This window comes from Nuphar pumila, chromosome 17 (genome assembly GCF_984573655.1).
Source record: "Nuphar pumila chromosome 17, dmNupPumi1.hap1.1, whole genome shotgun sequence".
Taxonomy (NCBI): Eukaryota; Viridiplantae; Streptophyta; class Magnoliopsida; order Nymphaeales; family Nymphaeaceae; genus Nuphar; species Nuphar pumila.
The window spans coordinates 82,444,326-82,450,823 of record NC_143265.1 but is presented as its reverse complement, the minus strand read 5'-3'; positions in this window follow the sequence as shown (position 1 = coordinate 82,450,823).

The following is a 6,498-nucleotide window of genomic DNA, read 5'->3' as shown; positions in this document are numbered from 1 at the left end:
TCCTATACTAGATTTTGGATCTGAAGTCTGAGATCCAAGGTGGAATTGGATTCTGGATCCTAAGATGGGTTTTGGATTTGAGATCCAAAAAGTGAAGATTTGTACTTGGAAATCTGGATCCAAGTTGGGATTAGGATCTAACTTTGGATTTGGATTCTGAAAGTCTTAATAGGACTTTTGAAGATGGATCTGGGTTTTGAAAACCCAGATTTGAGTTTAAATTTTTAAGAAGGGTTAAGTTTTGAGATTCAGAATCAATCTCAAGCTTTGATTCTGAATCTGAAGGTAAGAAGCTAAACTTGAATTTGAGAATGAATCAAAAACTTCAAAGTTAAATTGAACTTTGAAATTGAATTGGAATTTTGGAGCTTGAATATAAAAATGATTTTTTGAAATTCCAAAGTCAATATGGACTTTAAAATTGAGATAGAATTGGAATTTGAAATAGAAATTTGAAGAAAGATGTTCAAAATCACTTGGGTTTTTGAAAAGAATTTTGAAAATATGATGCAATTATATCCTAAATGATGGATGAATTTAAATAATTTTGAAATTGGATTTGAAAGTCATATTTCATTCTTTAAATGAATTAAAAATGAGATTGAAGATATAATACATCTCTGACTATGGTCATTGAATGTATTATATAATAACCACATTTAAATTCAAGTGAAAAATAAAATATACTTTTAGTGCTTTTATAGAATTTTAAAATGAAATTAACTCTCAATATACCCTGACTATGGCCATTGGTATATATATTGAATTAATTTTAGATTAAATTCTGATAAAAGAGGGAAACATTTAAAGGAAATATGATGATTTCTTGAAAAGTATCCAGTGTAGATCCAGTGTTATTTTATAAAAAATAGAAATACTAAGTCTTGTTCATATCCTGACTATGGCCATTGATGTAAATCATCAACTTAGGATTAATTACCTCTTACGAAATGGTGCGCGTGTCATTCGTGGTCCCATTTGTGATTTTTTTTTGAAAAATAAAGGCAAAAGCATGAAAACAAGCAATTCATGGCATTTGCAATGCTCATTCATTCTAATCTAGAACAGGAAATATAGATTCTCATTAAGGCTTAACTTATTACAAGGTTTAAATTCGAAAATATAAATCTCAAGTGATGATATCCTCCTCATATTCCCTGCAAAACAACTGAATTAGCACGAAAATAGAAGAAAAATGGCATATATCATATGGATATCTACAAAAATGTTCATATACCAAGATATGAATGATGGAAAGATAGAAGAAATGATATACATGCTTATACATACGTATATATATACATGCATATGTTACATATATATATATATATATATATATATATATATATATATATATATATATATATATATATATATATATATATGGATATTCATGGCATGAGAAAGGAGATGAGCTAATGGGCTGCAGGTAGTGGAGTTGGATGACAGTGGTGGTAAGCTACAACAAATGAGGCAGTTGCTGTGAGAAGTGGGAAGGCGGATATGTGAAGCGTTGATAATAACCAACTGATGGAGGCGGCCGGGAAAGAAAGATAGGGGTTGTGTGACTTTATGGGCTACCGTAGGTAAGTGCAGGAAATGAGTTGGTAATTGGTGAGGATGTAGTGTATTGTTGTGCACAAATAACTAGGCATAAGTACCGATGGGGAAGAGAGTAACAACACAAAGTGATGATGAAGTGTGGTAGAGAGTATGTGTACCTGCTGTAAGAGCTGCAGATATTCTCTGTAGTAAGAACCATGGAGATGATCCGTGATGTGCTAAGATTGGCAGGTAAGGTACTGTAGGTAACTGCTATAAGGGTAACTAAGGTGCAATGGAGCTGTGGTCAGCCACTTGCGTGGTGGGGGTTTTTGAGTTTGGTTGTGTAGGTGTAAAATGTACAGGAAGTTGGAGTGACAACCATGTAGGTGAGGAAGTGGAAGTGGGAGAACAATGGGTGCTGGAAGTGAGCACAAGGGTGTTACAGCAGGGTGGCGGGAGTTAGAGTTTGGCATAACTGTATGCCAAGTAATTGCAAAAAATGACTTAATATAATGCAGGATGAAGCATATGTACAAGTAGCAATAAAGAAGCTGATACACATGTGATATGCAACAGGGGTTAACGGATATGCAAAAGTGGGATGGAATATTACACTACAGCAAGTGGAAGGAATGTTGGAGTGGAGATTTATTCTGTGAAGAGATGGTGGTTGGAATGTGCTGCTGGATGATTTCTGGTGCTTCAATGGCCCTGCAAGAGCTCCTTTGCCTTTTTAATCCCCAACTATTGATAAGGATTGGAAACTCTGATTGCTTTGCTTCTTGTTTTGGCTGCTTCGAGGGACACCAAAAAAAATCATCTTCAACCCCTGATCTTAAATGAGCAGTGATGATATGTCATGAATGACTGTAATGAGGTAACCAGCAAATGTAGAAGACATATATACAACATAACAGTAATGAGGCAATTAATCTTAGTTTCTATGAAATAACTTCAGAAAGAGACAAAAATGAAATGTAGATGAATCTTGAGGTAACTAACAGAATAATGAAAGAAGGCGATAACAAGAGTTTAGTTAGAAGAAAGCACCATCATAGGCACACCCAGTCATGAAGATCTGGGTCATCCATCCCTTGTAATATTCATCATGACCAGAGTCACCAGCTGAAGCCCTTCAATTGGAGCTTCTTGCTCTATAAATTCCTCATTTTAGGACAATGCACCATTTCACACGGTGTCCTTAGAGCCACAACCCCTTTCCCTAGCATTCAAGTTGGAAGGCAAAGGCAAACTATGATATATATACATAAAAGAAAATGGGAGCTGGAAATCATCTGGAATGATCCCCAACTGGAGATCAGGAGTCGTGATTTTACCTTTGTCCTACAACACAAACTTTCTGCACTAACATAAAATGTTATTTCTGGAGTAATAGACAGAGCAATCTTCTTGGCTGCCTTGTTCTTTCATTTTTTTTAACCAATACTTGATTATTACTCTTGTCAAGTGAGACAGACCTGTCATGATAACACAGCAGGATGATATGCATGGTGAAATGGGATGCATGATATCATACAGGATAAACTTGATGGAATTACATTTTTAACAGAAGGGAAACAGAAATAAGGTTATAACCATAAAAGCTGGAAATAACACTGAGTAAACCAAACCATGGAGAGTACCACAAACAATCAACATCCCAGTGAAAGAAGCAAACAAACAGAAATAACCCTGTAAATAATGATGTAATGCCGATGACGGGAACAAAGCCTCAGAAATCTAAGGAAAAACATCAACAAAATGCTTAAATGGTGTGCCAACAAGGATTCAACGAGAGAAATAACAACGATAAGTCCAGTATATATAAAAAGAAACGCATTATGTACATATAATTACTATTAACGGGAAGATGAATCCAACAAAAAAAAAATAAAAAAAATGAGAGTCGATCTAGGTGATTGATTAATTTTCTGAGAGAATGTTGAAATCCGTTGAACGCAAACCGAGTTATGCTGAAAGAAAACAGATCTGATGATCTAAAACTGGAAAAAAGAAAAATTGCTCACCGGATTTCAAATCAGATCCAGTCGAAAATTGGTTTCACGGCGACCTAATTCTTAATATTTTATTATTTGCCATGTTGAATAAAACAAATAAAAAAAATGAATGTAAGAATATAACCATTCTTGTTGATGTTGCATTGAGGTGGGATGATCTGCTATAAGCAGATCATCCTTACCACGATTGCTTCGATGGAACACTGCAAGAAACTCTAGGGAGAAGGTACTGATAACAAGAAGGGACTGAGAGGAGACACTTACCTTGTTTGCAGGGATTATAGAGGAAGAAGGAGAAGAGTGGTGCTCTGGTATGCTATTGTTGCCAATATCGGAAACCCGGCTCAGCTGAAACGAAAGAGGTATCCTGCAGATCGGCTTCTTGAGCGATTCCCGATTTAATGGAGCTTCGATTTGAGGAAAGAGCGAACAAGCCTCCGATATATAGCAGATGTGTTAAAACTCAGAGAAAGGGCGTGGGATGGGTAATCGTGAGCCTGGGGAGGTGATGCTCCTGTAGCTCTGCAAGGGTTCGGCGTGGGTTTTGCAGTGGCGGGTGATCCCCTTTCTTTGGCTGATTCAGAGAGGAAGACTGGGGGAAGGGGAAAGAGTGCTCGGCTGTAGGTTTTTCTTCAGAACTCAAAATGAAGGAAAGAAATCTTTGGAACGCTTCATGAAAGAGAGGTGTGGGGGTGATAACGGGTGCCTCTATGCTTCCCCATTGCGTCCTTCTTAAAGAGGGAAAGATGATTCCGGAAGGAGGCCATGTCGTTGGGGATCAACGATGGAGGAAAGGGGTTTCGGTCGATGGGTGGCCAAATGAGGAGGATGAAGAGAGAATGGAGGGAGGCACCAGCCAGCCGACCCCTTGCGAAAGCTCTCAAAACCCTAAAAAGAAATTCATAACGGGGTCCCTCAGGTTTTTTATGATTTTTTCAAAAAGGTGCTCTTTTGAGAAAATTTTGCTATAAGGGGTTTTTATAAGAAACATTTTTTTTTTATAAAAGGCTTACTCTATCAATTTTTCGTATTTTTCTCTTCTTTTTTGATTTTTTTTTATTCTTTTTAGTATATAAAGTTATGAAACTAAGAAGAATGAGGGATTTAAAAGTTATTTTATAATTTTTCAGAAATATTTACAAAGAGAAGGGTTTTCTGAGAAATTTGGGTTTGATTTCTTCAGAAAATGGGTTTGGAATGAAAATTGGGCCTGGATTCCAACGAATCTGAGAAATGAATGAAAATTTTATCAAAAATTGACCTATTTATTCAAAAGATGGACCCAGGGGCAAAAGGGGGAATTTTTGAATTTTTTGAAAAATTTGAGGTGTTCACAGTGCTTCGTCAAGTAGCAAAGATGTCGTCCAGATCCAGAGTGCTGAATTGGGCATGGCAAAATGGTGAGTGATGCCAACCCTCATGTTACCAAATGAGTAGAGACTCAAAGCCTTGGTGAATGGTCGTTCTTGAAAGTTAGCTATCAACCTGTTTTCATTGAAGATGTCCTTAGCTTAAGATGGTGATCTAAGGAGGAGGGCAACTAAAATTTATTTGAGTTGGCCTAAAGGGAGTCATTGGATTGGTTTCAATGGCCCAACTTGGTGAACACAAGTTTGCATCAGAGTAACGGCCTTTGATGAACCAAATCAGAGTAGCAAGAGGAGCTTGAGGTCAAATAATGGGTGGACCAAGTCGAAATCATGCCTGACCGATTGTGACCAATGGAGGTGCAACCCAACCTGTTGGCCCTTCTCCAACCGGTCTCCATCTAGCTGGTAGGAGACATGTTGGCAGAGTCGTACCTGTTTTTTATGGGGGCCTGAGGCGGAGGGAAAAAATGGGCCCCCTATTAATAGTAGGAGTTTGGGGGCAGCGCCTCCGATTTTTTTTAAAGAATCAAAATAACAATAAAATTTGCATTCACATTAAACAAATATAATATTCCAACATGGGTTTTTAATGTTTAATCGGATCCGGGTCAAATCCTTTACCCAAACCTTTTCTAAACAAATGGGGAGCTCGGGCCTTAAAATTGGGCCCCTAAATTTTTTTTGAGCCCTAAGGCCCAAGCCTCATTGGCCTCTTTACAGGTCCGGCTCTGCTGGTTGGGTAGCCACCATCAACGGGAACCTGGCCAACCATCATCAGCCGGTCGAATCCGTTTAACTGCCCCCTCTCCAACCGGCTGGAGGAGAAGTTGGTGGCCTAGGGCTACATGTGGGAATCAATCCCATCGCCTTTGCTCGTAAGGGTGAGAGACCACATGATGAGTTGGTGGTTCAAACCAGTTTATTTTTTAACAGGTTTGTTACCCATAACTCATCTACCAACCAGTTCATTGACTCAACAAAACCGGTTTCAACTTTTTTAGTCGGGTTCAGGCTCTCTCAGACTCGGTTCAACCCGATTCTTGGACACAAGACCCTGTTTCAACAGGTCTAAACCCATTTCAACCCCAATCATAGCCACATCCAACCTGTATTAACATGTTTTTCATCCCAAATCCTTTCGGCTGGATTCCAAACCCAAAACTTTGACCTTATTCTGTCCTAAAACTTTTTAAATTCGATCATGCTTAGCTTATATGAAGATCCATTCAAAACCTATTTGAATTCAATAAGAAATTGTAGGACCCACAAAGTACAACTACTTGGATTTTTTCATAGTGGATCCCGACCGTACTAGATCCTCTTGATTCATACCCAAAGAGTTGTATCAATTGAATTGAATGGTAAAGAAACTAGAAGAAGCGAAAGAGAGACCAGACTCGAGACGAGTCTTCTCCATCCTAGGAAGAATGATACAGGAGGGGAGCATGGTTAACGGGTCTAGAGTATATTTGGATTTATTTTTTTTCTTTTAAGATTTTTATATTGGATATTGAATCGGTTTTTGTTTTATAGTTAAGTATTGAATTCATCTCCAAATCATATTA